Below are 21,542 nucleotides of genomic sequence, written 5' to 3'. Positions count from 1 at the left end.
TGTGTATACAGCAAGCACAGTGTGCTCGCACCCCATTTCACATGACTCCCACAACTTGTGAGGCAGGCAGAATGAGAACTGTCATAGTTTTTCAAAGACTGGGGAAACTGAGGCCCAGGCAGTGGAACAGTGACGCAGCTTGACACTGCACAGAACTGGGACCCCACTGCATGCACACAAGTGCTTTGTTATTTTTTGTAATTTTTTTTTAAAAGAAAACATCACCATCCACACCTTCCCACTCCTCACACATAGGCTTGTTTTATAGGTAAGAGCATTTTCAGAAAAAACAGAGCCCCTTTGAAACCTTGGCCCCAGAACTGCCCTGACCTAGTCCAGCTTTGGCAACCCCGGCCTGAGCCCTGCAGCCAGTTTTGGTCCCCTGAGTCTCCCACCATTCTCTGCCAGGTTCATCCTGACCACCCCCTCAAAACCAGCCTGGGATGGATAGACTGGGGTACAAAATCACAGACACAAGCTCCCCACCGAGCCCGCAAGAGTTCTTATCACAAAGCTGCCTGGCCTGAGCTGCAGGATCCAAATATGTGCCATCCGCTGCCTTTGTGTGCCAGGGGCCAGTGCCCTGCAACTGCAACCTCCCTGGTCAAGCAACCAGGGGTTCTGGACCCCACCTGAGCCCCACCCTGGCTCTGTGACTCTGGTAGGCACCTGCCCCACATCCTCAGTGTAAAGGGCCAGCCTCAGCAGACGGTGAGACTGGTGGGGAAAGTCAAGGTCTCAGGTCAGGTCAGCAAGGGCAGCTGGTGACCAGCTCCTTGAGCCAGCTTTCTCCTTCAGAGGTCCGGGCATGGACCTCAGCATCCCACAGAGGCAAACTTACACTAGTAGATGGAATAATCGCTCCTCAGGAAAGAGAAAGACGAGGTAGAAATGAGGGAAGACCGACAAAAAGGAGCGGGTTATCTGGGAAGCTGTCTAGGGAAACGGGAATCACGAGGCTCACCTCCGTGGACGCCCCATCCACAGGCACAGATTTGCACAACACACAGGCAAAGTCACCAATGCCCCTGCCTTGCCCTGCTGCTGGTACAAGGCAGGATTCTCACCCAGTGCCACCCTCACAAGGCAGGCCCCAGCAGCTCAGGAACACCGAGCTTTCTTGAAACCAAATTCTGCCCCACGATCAACAAGCTCAGAAACAAATTCTCATTTCAAAGTCTTCCTGGCAAAGCCTAAGCTGTAGTCAAATCTGGAAACAAAAGTTCGGACTAAGGGAGACTAAGGCCAGAGGGCTATTGCCCAGCGCTGCCAAGGCCTGGGGACCAATCAGTCAGTCTTCAAAGGCCAGGGCTTCCAGGAGTCCTTTTCTGGTTTCTCTTTTGCATCTAATTACGAGAGAAAAGGTGCGTTTAAAACAACAGAAACCGTTTTCTTAAATCACAAGGAACTAAGTCTCAAAAGCGTCTTGGAGTAAAAATTACAACATTGAGGGGAAACAAAGACCTCAGGACCCTGGTAAGGAATGCCACTGCACTCGCATCCTGAGCTGGAAAGGTGGGGCGATGTGGAGGAAGACAGGGGGTTGTGGCCGTGCAGAAGGGCCTGGGGCTGCTCTTTCCCTCCTGGGGGATTCTGCATTTTCTTTCATGAAGCAACTGACAGAGCCTTCCAAGTAGGAAGAGAGCAGAAAACGAAAACCGACGACAGAGGACCTCTCTACATCCCGCTGAGGCCCTTAAGAGCTCTGCGGAGAGCGTTCCGGGGCCTGGGACCCAGGAACGATGTCGCCTGGACCCTCCCTCCAGGTGGCAGGCACCCAGGTGGCCGCGGGAGCCAGCCGGGGGGAGGGCAGCGGCTAGCCCGCCAGTGGGGAACACGCCTGGCGGCAGCAGCGCCCCGCAGGAGGCCTCGACGCGCCTCCTCCAGGCAGCCCACAAGCTGCAGCGAGGGCTGCGGACTGCATCCGCACGGGCCAGGTCCGAGTGGGCACCGGGTCCCCATCGAGTCCGCATCCGCAAATGCCGTGCCTGCGACTTTCGGGGTCCGACCGAGGCCTGGAGTGTGGCCTGGGTGCACTTGGGGCTGGGAGTGGGTCCAGACCGCGTCCGAGCAGGGGTCCCGGCCCGCGCTGGCAGGAGTCAGCTCCAGGCGCGGCCAGGTCGGGCGCCTGGGGTTCTGGGGTCCGGGATGGAGTCAGGAGCCAGCGCCAGGGCCAGGCGGGAGCGGCTCTGAGGTCCGCGTCCAGGTCCAGGTCCGGGTCCGAGTCCGGGTCCAGGGCTCGAGTCCGAGTCTGGACTGGGGTCCGAGGTCCGGTGTCTGTCGCATTTAAGCAAGCGTCTTTCTTCGCCGAAGGCCCGAGTAGGGTCCAGGTCCCAGTCCAAGGTGAGGTCCAGTCTAAGTCCGCGGTCCAGGCCTGCGTGAGTGCCGGAGCCTACGTCCCTGCGCAGATGCAGACGCAGGCCCCGGACCGCGCCCCGGCGGCGGTGGCACGCGCCCCAATTAGCCGCGGGCCGGGTGGCGGGGCGGTCCCATTGAGGGCGAACAAAGGGCGCGACCCCGGGGTCAGGAGTCGCGGGCCGGCGGCCGCCGCTTTGTTCCCGCCTGTTTGCTCTGCTGAAGCCGAGCGCCGTATATTGACTAAAGCGGATTAGAGGGTCGCACCCTGGCGGCTGGCGACCAGCGGACCTCCCAGGGGCGGCCGGCCAGGCGCGTGCAAGTCCCTTCCCCACGCAGCCGCGCCAAACCCGCCCCCAGGGAAACTGAGGCTCGGCCACGCGCTCCCGGCTGAGACGTGCGCGGCCAGCTCTGGGTCCTGCAGGCACCGGGCAGACCCCGTGTCTCACTGGCGGTCCACGTGCAGAAGTCACCAGAAGCCCCCACTGAGCCTTTGAAACGTTGTATCAGTTCCTGGGCCCTGAATTTTAGAAACGTCCGCCCTTTCCAGTCCTGCACGTCCAGGGCAGGACGTTCGTATTACAGGGAAGCAAATCGCACTTGCCTGAGGACTCAGAAATGTTTAACTGGAAACATGCACAAATTTTCCCAAATCACAAAACCCTGCAGCATTATAGTTTAAAAAATAAAATTCCCACCTCTTAACACAAGCATGCACCCCAGACATAAATAGCAGGTGACTTAAGCATGCAAAGAAATGTTTTGAGATATAGATGCGTTTGAAAGTATGACTAAAGGAAATAATTATGTTCTTTTTCTTTTCTTTCTTTTTTTTTTTTTTAAGGCAAATGATAAGCATGAAAACCCACCGAGATTTCCAACCAAAACTGGTTTACCATCTGACATTCTGAATCTGGGATCTTTATCCTTCTTCAGTAATGCACTTGCAGCATCCGCAGAAGAGGTTTTAAATACCAAGCAAGAGAGGCCAGAAGCACAGCTCCAAGTCAGGCACAGACCAAATGTCCAAGAAGGAGATGGTCTTCTTTCCTCATGCTGCCAGTTTAAGGGACAAAAACCACTTCTTAAATCCACACGAAATCTTGAGCTCTTTATGCCCTGGTTGTGTGAGTAAGTATATATGTTTGATTAGGGACTCCATCATATTTGATTAGTAAGCTATCTTTTTTAAAGGAGCAAATCTTTTATAAAAGACCAAAGAGTATTTACATACTATGCGTATTTGTTGGCCTAACGAATATTTCTGCTACCTGCCTTCTTTGCCCAACAACCAAAGGAAAACATGCCTTTAGTATGGATTTCTATTACAAGCCTTTAAAAATGATTTTTTTTTCTGGTTTATAAAAATAGCACATATTTAAGGAACGCACAGGAAAGTCTAGTATATTAGCCATTTAAGAACCAAATATAAAGAGATATTTTAGATACAGATAATTTAAGAATTAAGTAGAAAACATGGATCAAGTATAAAATACACAGAAAAAAAAAGAAAATTCATCTCTGTGAATTTATTCACCTCTGTGATATTATTCATCCAAAAATAATGTCTGTGTGTCTCCTTTTCAACTAGCGCTCAGGCATACAATGACAAGGTTTATATACAGACTCACTCTTAAGGAAATGTTGTATTCCTTACTTACTGTGACTTTACAAATTCTTTGTCAACACCGTTTTAAGGGTAACACAATGTATCATTACTTCGTTCCAAGGTAATTTATTGCCCTGTCCCCTACTATTTCATATTTCATCTCTTGCTAGTATTTCTTTTTTTAAAAAAATATTTTCATTAGTTATTAATGTACCTTTATTTATTTGTTTGTTTACATGCGGTGCTGAGAATCGAACCCAGTGCCTCACACATGCAAGGCAAGCGCTCTACCACTGAGCTACAACCCCAGCCCTCTGGCTAGTATTCCTGTCCTATAACTAACACTGTAAACCGTGAGCCTGCCTGGAAATTTGTCTGTAACATGGCTTACTAATGAATCTCGAATGATCTGTTGTTAAAACTTGGAGGCTGCTGCCCAGCCATTCTAAGGGGGTGAGGCTGACCCTGCAGATCTCGTTTATCCTACCAGCAAGGAACTTGGCGATTCTGGAATTCCCTTCGCCTCACAGTCACTCCAGAAAGCAATGAGGAAATCTGCCGGTCTCACCTCCAGGGGCCTGGTTCTATGACACCTTCACCTGACCAACCTGTGGGCCCAGCTGGGGCACATGCCTGGCGGTGAGAAGGCTTTTGGGGATTGTGCCCTTACACTTAAGTTCTAGCACATTCCTGCCTCCCAAAGTGCTTGCACTAAGCCCACTGCTCAGCAGGTCTCTGTCAGGCCCAAGCTGGCACGTTGGCAGCATCATCTCAACAGTACTGACCAGACACTGCCCGTCTAAGAAGTGGTCTGCAGGATCTGGACCAAATGTCCTTCCTCACTGGGGAACTGAGCCTCAGTGCTGCCTTCTGCCACCTCCCCGTGCTGCAGGCTTCCTGTGTTTTCTGGCTGGCTGGCCTGCCTGTCCTTCCGTCTCCTGCCCCGGGAAGACCTCGCTTGTTCATCTCTGAGTCTCCCTCACAGCACCCATCCCTGCCTGGATCCTGCTCTCAGCCTTGACTCTGCCATGGGTCTGTGCTGGTAGTAGTTCTGGCCTGTCCCAGCTAGACTTCCAAAACTGCAGGGGCCGGAGGCTGGTGCCAGGGATCCTGAGGCCTTGTCCCTGACCCCCCAGGGCCTGAGCTGGCACCTGGAAGAGGCAGCCTTCTGTTGAGCAGAAGGGCAGAGGAACCAGCAAGAACGAGCAGAGAAGTTCAACGGTGTCACCTGATAGATAGCTGCAGGGACCAGGGAGAAGGGAACATGAAAATGTGGCCAGAGAGGTCTCTGCGTGGGGGGAAGAACAGTCTCCCCCTCATATGCATTTCCTATATTTTCCAAATTTTCTGCACTGAGCAGAATTAGAAAAGGACTATATGACTGATATGTCCATGATATGTCAAATAGTTATAATTCATACTTAAGAATGAAATTAACTGTTAATATTTGTGAATTTAACATAAATAGCAATCATGTATATTGCCAGAAGAGTCGTTGGAACCATAGTGGCAGTTCCCGTGTCTCTAGCTCTTTCCCCTGCACAAAGATTTCTATTTCTTCAAATAGAAAACAAAACTGGGCAGCTCTACCATGTCAGCCCTGGCTGCTGCGCCCACGTTCCCTGCAGCAGCCCTTGACAGTGAGCAGGGCTGGACACTGTGCTCGTTTTAAACCGGGTAGGCCCAGTGTGGAGGAGTGAAGAGCGCTTGGGTTCCCCAGAGGCACTTCTAGGCTGTTTTCCCAGGGGATCCGGTGGGCTTCCTATCCACCCCAAGCACTTCCCACAATGCCTGTGGCCAGGGGAACTGCAGGAGCACACATTGTTTGGGGAAATGGTATTTGCATGGGTCTCTATATCATTTGAGGTGCCTGAGCCAGCTTGTGGGTCATGCTGGGAAGTGGCCTGGTTGAGGGTGACAGTGTCTCAGCCAGGTGAAACTCTTTTCCACACGATTACATTAGAGTCGAGTGCCACACTCCTCCTTGGAAGGAGAAAGCGTTCACAGGATGAGGACTGAGCGCATGTCTGGGACTCACGGCTGCAGGGAGATGCCTGCTCTTTCCTCTGTCTGTTGAGACAGGGCCATTGCTGTCCCCTGGATAACAGCCGCGAGGCCAATCTCCAAACTGACGTATTTGATATTAAGTGTCTTCCTTTAAAAACTGGGTTGAAAGGCAAATCAGCATGTTGTTTTCTACTCAAAAAGGCAATTTCTAAATTTGGATTTAAAAAAAAATGTACTCCAGCTTGAAAAGCCCAAGGCTCTCAGAGGCAAGTAAGATACACCACTCTGTGCTAAAACCATCTTAGCTGCTTAGAATAAATCAGAACAAGACGATGTGCGCCGAGCACACGTCTCCCATCCCTGCTCTCTGAAGGCAGAGTGGGCCGAGCTGCTGCAGGTCCTGTCCCAGGAGCCCACTGCCCCACACCAGAGCCCCAGCATGGTAAAGGCCAGGCTCCAGGGTCCCATGTACCGGACTGACAAGGCTTTCCCCATGCCAAAGGCAGTTTCGGTGCTAGACTCGGATCCAATTATAAAATAAATAATCACAAAATACAATCAACAGGTAAGATGACCAAATTGGACACATTTATTTCTTCCAAGAGAAACGTCGGGCACTTGGAATTTTTAAGCTGTAGGTAGATGGGCACATTTTCAAAAGACCCCTGATTGTACTTCCCCTCCTCACACTGGGCACTAGAAAACATCTCTGCTTTCTAAAACACATGCTACGTTAATTCAGCAAAGAAAAACCTTCGCAGAGATGATTTTTAAATTAAGAAGAGAGAGAAAATGTTAGCTGTGTTTTATACCTTTTGGGGGGAAATTACCTTCCGCGAGTATCAATAATTTAACTGTCTAATCACAACAAAACGCTACTTCAGCCTCCGAGGCTCTGGGACAGCAGCGTGGAAGGCAGAATTTAATGGTAACTACTAAATACAAACGCTGAGGCTGATACAGCAAAGGCCGCTTTCAGGGACTCTCCAGACAGGGCGGGGTCATCACTAATGTGTTTTATCTCATCCATCTATCTACACACAGGATTAAAATATTTATATCAGCCTGCTCCCTTGAAGACACACAGTCACCGACCACTTCAGGGCCACTCCTTAGTTTCCCAGTGTCAGCTGCTCGGTGCTTCTAGAAACGTGGTCTCTGGACATTGCGTACTTTCAAATGCTGGTGAGATCTGAAAGCAGGGAGCCTGGCACACTGGGTTCTCTAACTAATACGAAATCCCTCCTCGGCCACAGCCACAGGGACGCTGGCCAGCCACGGGGATCAGGATGGAGCCGGCTAAAGCCTGTTTCCCAAGAGCGGCCAGTGAAACCACGGAGGCCTGACCCAGTTTAAGGCAGCAGCGTACCTCTGGCCAGGATGGCTGCTGGAAACCAGAGCCTGGCAAGGAGGCACCAGCCTGGCTGCCAGGTAGGCGGTGGGCAGCAGGGGGTTAACGTGGGGAGCGGGGTGGGTGCTGCAAACAAAAGCCACAGGCAGGGGCACGGGGCTGCAGGGCCCGGCCCAACAGGCACAGACACAGGGGCTCTGTCTCCCTGCCTGCTGCCCTGGCACTGTGACTAACCACCCCACTATTGTGAGCCTGAAGCCAGCCCTTTGTACCATCCGCTGGCGTCTGGGAGCACAGTTGAAGAGCCCTTTCCACCAGTTCCCCCTTGCTCTGGAAACCTACAGCCCAACACCCATGCTTTGGGCTCCCAAGGACGAGGGGGGCTTGGTGAACCAATAGAAGAGTCCTTTCCTGGCCAAGAGGGACGCTAGCAAAAAAAAAAAAAAAAAAAAAAAAAAAAGCGTAAAACCAGTCTTCACCACTCGGGGAGGAAGGACATGGGGACACAGGACCCTGCTAACCCTGCAGTGTCTGAAGCAGTCATGCGTGGCATCTGAGCCCTTGACATGTGGAGAATCAGAAGCGGGACACTTAAGTAGAATATGCTTAGGGTTTTCAAGACTTAGTGTGAAAATTGTTGGCTAGCTCATTAGCTCATCGACTAGTTATTTGGGATATACAGGCGTGTATTTTTTAGAGTAAATGAATTTTGTTATTAAGTGACTCTCACCTCTTTATTGTTACCTTCTAAAGCAGTTGCTGGAACACATGAGATCACAGATGTAGCTGTTTGCAGCTTGTTGAGTTTCCCCTGGATGCTGCTGGGCGAGCGCGTGGGTGCAGGGGCTATGGACCGCCTGGAAGCCTGCTCTTTCTTAGGGGGCAATAGCTCCCCACAATCCGACCCTCACACACTGCCCTGACCCAGCCTTGCTGTGTGCCTCTTGAATTGGAACTTGCACATTCAGATGTCTGGGAATCCATTGTGAAACACGCATGTGTGCACATGAGGACACACACACACACACGCAGGGGGCCAGGCCCTGGCTTCTCTCCACAGCAGGCACCGATATCCCTGTGGGGCTAGCCTCTGGGGAAGCCCAATTCACAGGGAACCCAAGACCTCTTGGGGCCAGACACTGGACCCTTGGCCCTGGGACAGTCTGAACTAGCCAGGATCAGAGCTGACCTTCATGGGCCAGGGCACCTCTGCCTTCCCAGGCCCTTCCTCCATAAATATTAAAAATCATATTTAATGACTGCATTGGATTACAGAACAATATAACCTAGGCTGAACTCATTATTATAAATTCACTATTTTTTACTCATTTTTCCTTCTGATTATAGAAGAAATTAAAATTAAAACATTTCATGGGCCCTCAGGGCCCTGGTGGCACATGGACCTGGGCCATACCCCAAGTTCCCACACCTGCATCTCCCGGGGCCTCTCCCCAGGCCTCTCCCTGGGCCGGGCGCGGCCTCCTCTGCGTTGGCGCTGGCCTGCTATTGGCCCTGCTCACCCTCCCCTTCACCCTCAGTCCTGCTCTAATGCACAGAGCGCCAGGCCCCACTCGATGCCAGAAAACAGCCCACATAATTTTTAAAGCACAAGAATAGGCCATGAGAGAGGCCCAGGGTCCTGCTGTGACTGAGGGCCCAGGTCGGTATGAGCTGGGACTCCCCTGGCGCTGTGCTGAGGTCCCCAGCCACCACCTCCAACCCCCGTAGAGGAGCCCAGCAAGCAGACGCGATGGACAACATGGGCAGCAACTGGCAGTGAGTGCGCAGCCTGTGATGCGCTGAGCCCATGAGGCGCTGGGCAGTGACCCCATCCAGAGCCGTGCCACGGGAGCTGCAGGTCCCAGTTTCTGGAGGGATCCTGAGGGGGTATGGCTTTCCAGAATCTCCCAGAAAAGACATCAGGCTCCAGCCATTGGCTGCCCATGGTGCCCCGGCTGGGCCTGGGCCTAAGCCCTGCTCGGGAAGGACCAGCCAGTACAGGAGACGGTTAAAATTCTGCATCCTTTTTGCATCCGCCTCCAGAGGAAGCTCTGCTTTTTTTTCCCCCAAGCAGGAGGAGGGGGAAAAGCTGAGAGCAGCAATTTGCAGGCCTTGGGATGTTTTTCTCCTTGACAGACCCGGCCCCGCCTGCCTCCCTGGGCCCTTCCTCCGCTTCTGTGCGGCTGGACCTGCGGCCACAGCTCCGTGTCTGCTGCTCCTGCTGGGGCCGAGCTCATGCATCCCCCCCCACGGAGCCCAGGCCAGGCCCGGCGGCAGGAGGCCGGCTGGGGCAGGCAGGCGGGCAAGGCTGCCTGGCACTGCCCTCCTTTGTGCCTGCCTCCTCCGCCAGCCTGCCCTCCCCCCACGAGGCCTGCTCCCCGCACCCTGCCTGCTGCCCACCAAGCACCCACCCTGTGCCCACCGGGGTGCCCTCACCTTCTGGGCCCCTGGCCCCCGGCCTCGGGTCCTGCTCATGCCCAGGGCGCCCGGCCACGTCCTCCACGGCTCTGCCGCTCGCCCCACCCTGCTGCCTGCGCTCGGAGGCGAGCCTGGCACGGTGCCAGGCTGCCTGGGAGCCCGGCCCGGGCAGGGCGAACTTTCCGGCGAGGGTGTGCATGGGGGACTGCGGGGGCGAGGCTAGTGCCAGGGGAGGGAGCGGGCCCCAGGTGCCCGGCGGCCACCCCCCCAGCCCCCAGCCGGCCTGTGGGGGCCCCGCCTCCCTGTCTCCCGAGTCCCATAAAGGCGCAGACAACACGAGCGGTTCAGTCAAAACAGTCATGTGCAGGAGCCGGCAAACAAACAAAAGCCCTTATTTATTTATTTAGTTCACACACCCAGATAAGGAGGCGCCTTTTGTGCACATAATTTCACACACATCAGAAAGGAGGAGATGCGGATGCTCCCCATAGCCCCAGTGCCCCGGACAGCCGGTCTGGCCTTATGAATAATCGCGTGGCCCAGCCTGGGCATTTCCATATTTAAATTGGGCAGCAGCGTATGATTAATTAAGAAGGAAAAGGCAAAAAGGAAGAAAGCAGTGGGGGTGGGGCGCTGGACACTCTGGCCAGTGCGACATGCCAAGGTGCCTGCTGCAACTTAACTCCTCCAGTGCCAGGCCCAAGGTGGTGGCTGTGGCACAGACAGCTCAGGGGGACGCTGACGGACGGTGCCCTCTGCGGGCTCCAGCCTTGGGTGCATGCCCTGGCCCACCCTCCCATATCAAAGGCTACCCCAACTCCAAATGCTGCTCTTGGAAAATTCTCTCATTTTCTTATTCAGAGCAGCTCACCACGCCCAGGCCAAAATGTGTGCTGTGGCCCAAACCCCAACTGCTGAGCCTCCGCCTTTGCCATGCACACCTGCCCTCTGTGAGCAAGCTGCAGGTCTCCTCCTCCTATGGCCATCTGACGGCCCCTCTGTCCTGAGAGCAGAAGGCCTGTCCTGCCAGTGTGGCAGGAAGAGCTGTCGCCTGTCTGGAGAGAACCAACGGCTACTTACTGGATAAGTGAGAGAGGAAAGGCCGTGTCCCTGGAGGGAGCAGGCGGTTCCATGCAGCCCTGGGCTTGGAGTCCAGCCACCACCAAGGTCCAGCCCTGTCCTTGCCAGGGTGCAGCCTCGGGCAAGTTTTCTAGGCTCTCTGGGCCTCAGTTGACCCACCTATCAACAGGAAGGGCAGTGGTGCTCACGGTCCTGCCTCATGGTGTTGGGGAGCAAGAGCAGCTCCTGGCTGGACAGAGCCTGTCCAAGGTCCTAGATCCTTTGCCTGGTGATGGGCAGAAGTGGGGACCCGCCGGGCTTCTGACTGGAAGCTCCCCAGCCCCAGAACAAGTCCAGATTGATCCAGGACGTCGGGCCCTGCACCTGGTGAGGCCCAAGGACAGTGGTCGGCAGTCTGTTTAGAAATCAGCCTGAATCTTTGTGGCCATGCTGGGGTGGGGAGGTGTCCATCTTCCCTTGGGCATGTGCAGTGCTGTGTGGGAGGAGAGGGCTCTGGGCAGGGTCTGTTGCCAGCAAGGGCCTCCCAGGGTTCTCTGGGGTCTTGTAACATCTCATCCCCATTTTGCAGATGGGAAAACCTAAGTACAGAGAGGTCAGCAATATGCCAAAGAGCACCCCAGGTGGTGGCATCAGGATTTGAGCTCAGAATGGCCCAGCTCCACATGCAGGAGCTTTCAACCACCACACTGTGCACTGCCTGGCCCCTGTCTAGGTGTGACTTCATGTTAGAGAAAGATTCTTTCCAGAGGGGCAGCTAAGCGCTCTAACAACAGACCATCCAGCCTCCCCCCAGACTGCCCCACAGATCCGGAGCGTGCGGTGCACCTGCAGGGTTCAGGACACAGGGGCAAGGTGGAAGGTCAGAGCAGAAGAGCTCTCCAGTAGCTGTGTGTCTTTGGGAAAATGAATACCCCTTTCTGAGGCTGTTTCTCCAGCTTTACAACCTCAGATGTGATTCCAGGCACTTCTCAGCTGCCCATCAGTGAGTGCATAGGCCTGTGCCCCAGGACTCTCGGGGACCATTGACATCTTGGCACCTCTGCCCTCCTGCTCATGGGACAGTCCCAGGCACACCTACTTTTCTGCCAACCACAAGGTTTCACGGGTTCTCTGTAGAAGCAAGTCTCCTCCTTGGACAAGCTGCGGCTCCTCTGAGAGCTTCAGCTTTTGATCTGAAAGATGAGAAAACTAATCTTATAGGCCACAGGGTCTGGGGAGGAGGAGAAGGAAGCCTAGGCCAGCTGCACCAAACATGCAGAGGTCCTGCCCAGGCAGCAGCTCCCTCCTCCCTCCCTTCTCCTGTCACTGAGCCGGGGCAGTCTTCAAGCGGGGGCCCCTCCAGGTGAAGACCCTCCACCCCAGGTGGGAAAGGAGGGTGGGCATCTGTTGGAGGACCCTGGGCCTGGCCTGTGAGCAGGGCTGAGGTCTCCATTTCCCTCACCCTTCAGGGGGTGACCTCATAACCACGTGGATCCTGAAAAGCACAAGACCTTTCCCAGCTGTGGCCAGAAGATGAGTGAGAAGCTGCTGCTGGCTCGAGGATGGAGCGGGGGCCAAAAGCCGAGGAATGCAGGCGGCACCAAACCAGGAGAAGCAGGGCAACGGATCCCACCTGGAACCTTGGGAGGGAGCGGGCTCTGCTGGCCCCTTGATCTGAGCTCAGAGAGACCGCGTCAGACTCTGACCTCCCTAACTAATAAGCAGTTAACAAACACACACTCAGAGCTCGAGGTGCAGCTCAGTGATATAGAGCACACTTAGCATCAGAAAAGGCCCGGGATCCCTCCCCAGCACCATATTGAAAAAGAAAAGGAGAAATTTGCGTCGTTCAAGCTGGTACATCAACAGCAGGTTGCCATGGCAGCCCAGGACTCCAGTGGGCCTTCCCTCCTCCCAACATGCCCAGATGCCTCAGCAGGGGGAGCACGGTGCATGGACACAGCCCTCCACACAGCCCTGGGGCTCACAGGGCTCATCTGCATGGGTGGCACTGGGGGAGGCCTGGAGTCTATGTGGGGCCAGCACACCTCATCCCTGTCCTGAGGGGCCTTTGCCAGGTGGGCAGACCCCTCCACAGAGTTCTCACCCCCTTGCCCACGTCCTTGTCCTCTTCATTTACTGAGGGCAGCCTGTGAGTGGGCACCATGCCAAGTGCTATCTCATTCCAGCGCCAGCCTGACAGGCTTGGTGGTCCAGGCAGCCCATCTTGCTACTCATGGACTCTCAAGACCTGTCTATGGTCTGGCAGGACAAACGGCTAATCTGCATAGTGATCACTCACATGTCCTCCTTACAGAATCTCCTGTGGTCCACATGGAGGTCTCTGGGCCAGGGCTACTGCTTGGGGAGCCCAGGTCCTCATCCACAAAGAGGCCGGTTACAGATGCCAGGGCTGTAGCCCTAGAACTGCATAAGAGGGTCAAGACCGAAGTCCTTGGGCAAAATGGGATTTCACTGACAAGTCTAAGAAACTTCTGGAACTAAAATTTCTCCCATACCCAGAAGGAGCAGCACCAAAGCATGGTTTTTCTCCCTTAGGAAACAAATATGCACACATGACCTTCCAGTGCTGTTTCTAGAAGGGAAAACTGAAGATGCTCGGGAGGAATCTGCGCGTGTAATGAGGGGTTGGTTGAGGAAACCCTCCAGGGGAACGCAAGCAGGTGTTGGAGTCAATTGGGGAACAGGATCTTCCGAGGAAAGCAAAGGTCTGTGCTCAACAGTTAGAGAACTAGCAGAAGGTCAACCACACACAACAAGACGCTCAGACACTGGCGTTGAAACAGTATCAGTATGTGCTCCTGGACACTGCCAAGGTTCCCAGGGCTGGCCCAGCGTGGTTTCAAAGGTGAGTGACAGATGGTTAAGAAAGAAAGGAAGGAAGAAAGGAAGAAAGGAAGGAAGGAAGGAAGGAAGGAAGGAAGGAAGGAAGGAAGGAAAAGAAAAGAAAAGAAAGAAAAAGAAAAGGAAAAACGGAAAGAAAGATGGTTTTCTTTTTTTGTGAGGATTCAGAATGTCCCAGGTTACACGGGGCCTCCACGATGGAACCACAAGCAGGAGAGGACCATCAGGGCCATGAGGACGCCCGCAGGTCTCCCTGGCCTCAGCACTTGGCTTGAACAGGTGCAGGGGGCAGGCTGGCTTCGGGCTTTTCACCTACGCTGCCACCCAGGGCCCCAGGCCGAGGAGGGCCTGAGCGCAGCTCACTGCTGTCTGCCATCATCTTGACCTGCTTGTCATTTTTGAACAAGGCCACACATTTTCATCTTACACTGGGCCCTGCAAAGTCTGCAGGCGGCCTGGGGAGGCTGCAGGCCTCTGTGCCTGGGTCTTGCTTTTCAGTCTCCTGGATGCAGTGGCCCACTTTTTGCAGTAGCTTTGTTTGTCACTTCAGTGATCCCTTTTCTTCTCATATTTTATCCGGGTTTTCAGATATTGGCAGCCGGAGGGGTTTAAACCCAGAAAACCAAAGCACATGTCTGTTGTCCCCAAGGACAGAGGCCGGCTTGTTAGGAGGTAGGTGGGGTCACCCACATGGCCTTGGCATTGCTGAATGGGCGGTGGGCAGAAAGGGGAGACAGGGCTCTGGTTTTCTAAAAGCACGCATCCATCACTAGCAATTCTTTTCCTGAAGACTGAAATCAGTACCTCACCAAGTTCTCAGGACATTCTTACAATATTATGGTTTCCCCAGTAAAACCAGATGCCTCAGACACAGAGCCACTGCCTGGGGACCTGTCTCCCTTCTGGTCCTCCCAGTTAAGGCTCATGGATACCTGGGAGGTTTCACCTACAATTTCTGCAACAATACTGTCAGAGAGGTAAGGAACTGCCAGTCTCTGGTGGCATTCAACAGACTGTCCCAGCTGCTTTCATTACAGGGTACACTCAGCAGCTTCTCACGGCAGGGACCTGCCTCTCAGGCCTGGGAGGGCTGTAGGCACAGGGGAGGGGCTCAGAGAGGCTGCTAGGAAAAGAACATAAACATGAGAAGGAAAAGGAAAGCAAACGAGAGTTGACTTGAGATGCAAGAGAGAAATTCCTGAGCTGCCCCAGAGACAGGTGACCTGTGACAGGAGCCAGAAGCCTGGGCCACTGGTCCCCAGGAACATAGCAGTCACTAATGACTCCTGAAGACCTGCTGTGTGAGTCAGAACTATTAAGCCCATTTAAAAAAATTTATAGTTGTAGATGGACAGAATGCCTTTCTTTTATTTGTTTATTTTTATGTGGTGCTGAGGATCAAACCCAGTGCCTCACATGTGCTAGGCAAGCACTCTAACCCTGAGCTATAGCCCTAGCCCCTATTAAGCCCATTTTATAGGTGAGGAAACTGAGGCTCAGAGAGGTGAGGTGATACTTGATATGGGGCAGGCCCATCTCTCTGCAGCCACCCATTGGGGCTCACCATCTGGGACCCCAAACAACTTCAAGTTCAGGCTCATTTTCTGCATCCTGTCTTTCCTTCATTACACACTGACCCCTGTAGGCACTGCCTCAGTGGACATGGAAGCTGCTCGAGAGGATTTGGGGCTCATCTTAACTTCAAATCTCCTGAAATAAATCAATCTGGCCTCTGAGAAGCAAGCATGGGTTGCCTGACAGCTCAACTTCCCTGTGGTACTGGGTGATGAAGTACACCCTCTCCCTCTGGCGCCCCAGATGCCTGGGGCTTTCTTCTCTAGGCCTTGGCTGGGGCTGGGGTCACTAGGAAGCCTGCTTTTAACATTAGCCACCTCCCCCATACACAGGGCTTGCAACCTGGGGGCGGGGGCAGGGTCAACCCAAGCATGTGTTTCCTCCTCCTGCAGAGCTCTCAGATTTGGGCCATCCCCTGTACAAATCTGGATATCCTTCTGAAGTTGGTGCTCTGGCAGCCCAAGGGCTCTGCCCTCTCTGAGCTGCATGGCCTTCCCTTAGGGCAGGCCCATGGCCCCCTTCCCCTGCAGGCTCCCCTTGAGCCCCCTGGCTTCTCCCCGTTTGAGAACTTACAGGAGAATCTGGGGCACTGTGAGCGACCCACTGGGACCCCAGGGCCAGGTACCTTTACTCTTGCCTGGGAGCTCCCCCACAGGTCCTGCAGCTTCTCACCAAGGACACTAGGGTCCCAGAAAGTGAAGATTACTGATGTTCTCTGGAAGGCTGGGGACCGGGTCAACAACCAGGTGGACTTCAAAGGATTACAGGCCCTGGTTAAACTCAGAGGCTCCCTGGGCTACAGGCCTGGGACAGGAACAGAGATCTAGGAGCTTTTAGGGGTTTGCCACTGCTCACAGTGGGGTGCCTTTCTATCCATGGGTGCTCCCCAGGGACCATGCCACTCCCAGGGGCAGGCATCTTGTCTCAGCAAGCTGAGGAAGATGGGTGAAATGAAGCCAGCTGGAGGGTGGGCTGGGTCTGGGCAGGTTGGCAGGGGCTGGAGAGAGACAGCAGTGCCCCACACCTTTCCCCAGGACCAGACCCTGCAGGCAGGGGCTCTTTCTTCTCCCAGTCCCTGTGCACAGCTGCTGTGTGTGCCCAGCACCCACCATGGCCACTTGGCATTGTGGCTGCCCCAAGCAGAGCAGACAGAATGCTGGCAGCCCCAGGCTCAACTATCAGGGTCGCCCAGGGTAGGGCAGGGTGTCACCAGGCTGTGGGGGCAGAGCAGGCGCAATGTTCACCAGGGCCCGGGGTTCCTGTTGCAACGTGAGGAGGCAGCTGGACGGCCAGTTCATGGAGGGGCCTCACCCCAGGCAGGCCCTGGCTGTTCGCGCAGTATCTGGCAGCCGGGCCTGGGCGAGTTAACACCTGGGCGCTTGTGGCACCCGTGCCCACTCCTTCCTCCCTGCAGCCAAAGCAGGGCCATGTGCAGGAAAGCAGCGAGAGGCCGCCGGCGTGATCTTTCCCCTTTAAGAGCCCCGGCCGCGCACCCGCGCCTGCCCTGCCGCGGGGAGGAAAATGTCGGGAGGAGTCCCTGCCCCATCCGCAGCCTTTGTTCGCTAAGGCCGGGGGCGCCCACGGCGGGGCTGCGCGCCCCACGTCCCCAAGCGCCCCCGGGACGCCCCCTCCCGCTGCCGCCGCGGCCCAGCCGGCGAGGGCCAGGGCGAGCGCTTACCAGGTGGTCCCGGAGGCCCCGCGGCGCGGGCACTCGCGGTCAAGTTCAGGTCCGGGCCCCGCAGACCGTCCCGGGTCCGGCGCGCAGCCCCAGCGGAGTGCAGACGCGGTCGCCGCCGCGGCCGGCCGGGGCGCTGCTGTCACCCTGGCCTAGCCACCCCAACTTTGTGCACAGTCGCCGAGCTGGAAGTTTCCGGGCTTCGCGGACGCTGGGCTGGGTTTCAGCAGCGACGTCTGAGCTTGGCAACAAAGAGGGAGAGAGCAGGCCCAGGAGAGGGAGGAAGAGAGGACTGCGGGGAGAGCGAGCCCACTGAGAAAGCCCAGAACTTGAAATTCCACCCACACGGGTTTTTGGTTTTGTCTTTTTCTTAGGAAGTAAACAAGAATGTCCTGCAGCGGGTGGGATGGCCCTTCCCCAAGCTCTGGTCACTCTCCAGGGTGGCCTCGGCAGGCATCTGGCACTTGAGAGCCCACTCCCAGGGGTCTGGGAGTGAGGGTGGGTGTAAGTACTCGCTAACAGCAGGTGACACCACGTCCAACTGCAGAGTGGGAGGGTGGTGGCTGCCTCCTGCCCTCCAGTGCCAGGTCAGCCTGTGGCCCAGAACAGGAAGGAGGGATTCCATGCGGGGTCCTGTGCCCAGACCCATCCAGCCTCCTCCAAAAGGTGTGGTGTCCCTGTTCCCAACCTCCAAGGAAGATATTTGATGGGTGAGGCTGGAAGGATTCGCTGGCCTCGTCCTGAGCTGCAGATCCTCAGTTGCTCTCTGCCATTTACTGTCCTCTTCTCTCTGCCTGGCTTTGAACTTCTCCAGGGCAGGGTCCTGGGGACACATCCTGGGTAGGGGCAGCAGGTGAGTAGCCCCAGGCCTGAAAATCCACAAAGTAGCTGAGCCCAGGCCCCAGAGACTGCCAAGGCCCTGCAGGCCATGGACCAGGTGCTGAGGGGCATGGGCTTCCAGCTGCCAGCTGGCTTGGGGCACTCCTGCACCTCACTGGCTATGTTTACCATTTATCCTCCCACCCCCCGACTCATTTATGCAGAAAACAGTCCCAGGCCTGCTCCTCCAGAGCACTATTTCAGGTTGGGAGCACAGGGCTTCTGCCTGCTTGTTTATTTAAAGAAAAATGGAGGGGGCTATGGAGGCCTAAGTGGGGGTCGAGAGGGAAGACCATGCTGTCTCTTCCCCCACAGAAGTGGTTTGTGGCTCAAGGAGCTGCAGCCCCACTTCCTGAGATGGGGATCCCCTTCTAATGATGGCCCAAGCGCAGTTCTTTCTGGATTCTGTCCTGGACTTCTATAAGTGATTCGTGGAAGAGGCCTTGCTGCCCATCCATCTGGAAACTTCCAAGACTTCTGGCCCTGAGAACACAGGTTGTGGAGATGCCAGGAGGTGCCAGGGCTGGCTGGGACGGCCTGTGAGGTACCTCTGGGGGAAAATCCACCTGCCAACAGAGCCCAGGATCCTGTCCCAGGCAGGGGAATGCGGCTGCTCTTGTCTTCATGGTGGTCAGCCCTGGCAAAGCCTGTCCCTATTCCTCCCCAGGCCTCAGGACGCCAGCCTCACTCACTCCAGGGCACAGCGACTGACATTCCACTGAGGCAGAACACCAGGTGGAGAAATGGCAGAATTCCCTCCTCGCAACGCAGTGCCTTGCTCAGGGCCTGGTCTTTCCCGGAGAGGGAAGCTGCCTGCTCTCTCCGCGGGCATACTTAACAGGGCACACTGTTTTATATTTGCGGTGCATCAGGAACATGGTGTCTCCCTGACATCTGAACTCCTTTGCTTCCTGCCTCCTTGTCACTGGTGTACTTGTCTCAAAGGGGAATGCCACCCTAGTTCTATTGGAAAACATCACTATCTTGTCCCAGGCTGGCTGCCTGACCGTGGGGCCCCCTCCTTTGTACAGGGCCACACCACACCTGCGGAAGGGCCCAGTACTCAATGCTCAGCTATAACCGGCTCATAATTCTGGGTCATTTTTGAGTACAGGGCCTGCATTTTCATCTTGCTCTGGGCCTGCTAATCCTGACTTTGGCTGCTGGTTAATAATGCTGTAGAGTGAGGAGGTAAATGTCTATGATTTGTAAGTATGTTTAAACTAAGTTCTGCTTACAGAAATAATTCCACATTCTAGGTAAATGAGGTAAAAATATTTCAGTTGAAGATTACTGTGTTCAGGGAAAATGTCCACCTTTCAGGGAGGAAGATGTGAGGAAAACAGTGCAATCCACATGGGTGCATTGGTGCGTGCCTGTCGTCGCAGCAACTCCAGAGACTGAGACAGGAGGATTGCAGCAACTTAGTGAGACTGTCTCAAAGTAAAATAAAATGGACTGGGGGTATAGCTCAGTGGTGGAGCACTTGCATAGCATGTGTGAGGTGCTGGGAAAAAAATCCTCAGCACTGGAGGGGAAAAAAAAAGGAAGAAAGAAAAAGAAAAACAGTGTAATCCTAAGGCTTGGAGGATGGAATGTTCTGCTTTGCCCCGGCTCCACCAAGAAACACCCGCGCACCATCCCACAGGCGGGGTGTTCAGAGCAGTAGATCTGTGCATACCAGGCACTCGGCAAAGGCCAGTGTCCTTGATTGTCATTTGACATGAGGGCTTAGACAGTTTCACTACTTTTACCCTGAATGTATTTACCTCTTCTCATTATAAAAGTAACACACACTGCTATAGAATGTTTGGAGAAAGAAAAAGAAAGGAGAAGTTTCCACCATGTCCTTTACTCCAAAGCCTGCAGACAGTGAGGCCAGTGTGCTTCTGTGCAGTCCTAGAAATATAGGGAGGTTGACCAAGGACCACAGGGGAGCAAGGTCCCGCCCGCCATGTGCTGCCCAGCACGGTGGCTGCAGATGACCTCTGTGCACTGTATGTTCCAGAAAGCTGCAAAAAAGGGGTTTGTTTTCGTCATAAAGACATGATAAATGTTTGAGGAGATAAACATGCTTAATCTGAATTAAATACTATACTATGTATACATTATAGAAATAGCATATGGTGCTCCATAAATATGTACAATTTTTATCTATCAGTTAAAAATAAATTTAAACTTAAAAAAATAAATTTAAATTCAAATTAAACTCAATTATACTGCATTTAAAAATTTCTTTTTTACCCCAACTTGTTTTTCTAAAGACTTTTTTTTAGTTGTTGATAGACCTTTATTTTATTTATTTTTATGCGGTGCTGAGAATCGAACTCAGTGCCTCACACATGCCAGGCAAGTGTGGTACCCCTGAGCCCCAGCCCCAACCCCCAACTTGTATTTTTTTTTTAATTTTTTCTTTTTATTGTAGGTAGACACAATACCTTTATTTTATTTGTTTTTATGTGGTGCCAGGGATCGAACCCAGTGCCTCACGTATGCTAGGCAAGCGCTCTACCACTGAGCCACAACCCTGGCCCCCAACTTGTTTTTAAATGGAAACACGAGTGAGGCCTCACAGAAGACTGGGCAGGGCTAGCAACCCCCAAGCTGTGCAATGACCCCAGCCAACAGCACGCCAGCTGACCCCACGCCAGTGCAGCCTCCACACACAGGCGTAAATTCAGTGTGCGTGGCCGCCCATTCTCCAGGACTGTACACTGTGACATCTGCAATATGAAAGTGCCAGTGATAGATTCTCCACCACGTTGTGTCCTTGACCTTCTGTGCCTCAGCACCCCCAGGTGGGACTTGGTTAAAAAATATATTTTACTATATTTAGGCTATTATTTTAATTTCCAAGGTGGTTGCAGAATGTGCTGTCAGTCAGGGAAGAGATGAAACCACCACAGTCAGGCCTCCCTCCCCCACCCCTGCATCTCTTGCCACTTGGGCAAGAGATGCAGGGGTGGGGGACACAGGCAGGGGCCTGTTCCCAGAGAAGTGCACCATGACCACGAAGCTCAGCCAGGATAGTGGGTCTGCTGAACCCACAAGAACCAGGAATAGAGTCAGACATAGAAAAACCACAGCCCGAACCCCCGCCCCACACTGCAGCTTCTGGGAACTTAAGTTGAAGACAACAGAAATCCTGATATAGGTCAAGTCCTGCCCAGGGTGGTTCTGGGCAAGGCACTTCTCATCTCTGATCCTCAGTTTCCTCAAATTTGGCGGGACAGGTGGTGGCAAACAATAACCCAGGGCCACGGACAGGAGGCAGTGACAGTGTGCAGGGGCCGGCACAGCGTGGGTCTGTCCATCCCTACCAGCCCTCAAGGAGAGTCCCTGGCACAGGGGCCAAGATAACCGAGCTCTGAGCCCCACGTACAGGGTAGCACGAGAGGACAGGCATGCAGGACCCAGCACCAACAGTAAGATCTGGCCCCAGCAATGCTCCTCCAGGCCACCCTTCCCCTCCAAGCATCAGCAGCTCAGCAGTCCCCAGAGGGCATGTCAGCCCTCCAGAGTGAGCCAGCAAGGAGCCAGCTAGAGGAGAGGTGGGAGCCGCCCTCAGGCCCTCTTCCCTGCTGAGGCCTTGCCAGGCACCTCCCTTCGCTGGAACCGGGTGTCTTTCATGTTCTGTTCAGGAGCCCAGCCCACGTCTCCAACCTGCTACAGCTGGAAAAAAAGAAATACGCTTGGTTTTACTTAATTTGTTCATAACAAGAAAAGTGTTCATTAAGGAAAATTGGAAA

At 54.2% G+C, this 21,542-nt stretch overlaps 1 protein-coding gene across 11 annotated transcripts in view; it reads right to left on the bottom strand.

Annotated features, from left to right (window-relative positions):
• The window catches only part of LOC308657559 (uncharacterized protein), a 62,814-nt gene extending 42,813 nt beyond the window's left edge, over window positions 1-20,001 (bottom strand). Inside the window, exons 1-4 of one of the 11 annotated variants that reach the window (XR_014023974.1) lie at window positions 16,918-19,999; window positions 12,262-12,439; window positions 10,980-11,992; window positions 9,759-10,795 (exon numbers count right to left, since the gene is read on the bottom strand). The gene's annotated coding sequence lies outside the window, so the exon portion shown is untranslated. Of the gene's footprint in view, window positions 1-9,758; window positions 11,993-12,261; window positions 12,440-16,917 lie in introns of all 11 variants that reach the window. The other 10 variants (XR_014023977.1, XR_014023978.1, XR_014023979.1 and 7 more) reach the window with 10 other exon arrangements.
• Window positions 20,002-21,542: the final 1,541 nt, after the last annotated feature.

The sequence above is a fragment of the Spermophilus citellus genome (genome assembly GCF_964194105.1).
Source record: "Spermophilus citellus genome assembly, chromosome: 10".
In the NCBI taxonomy this organism is placed as follows: Eukaryota; Metazoa; Chordata; class Mammalia; order Rodentia; family Sciuridae; genus Spermophilus; species Spermophilus citellus.
This window is presented reverse-complemented; position numbering and strand designations above follow the sequence as displayed.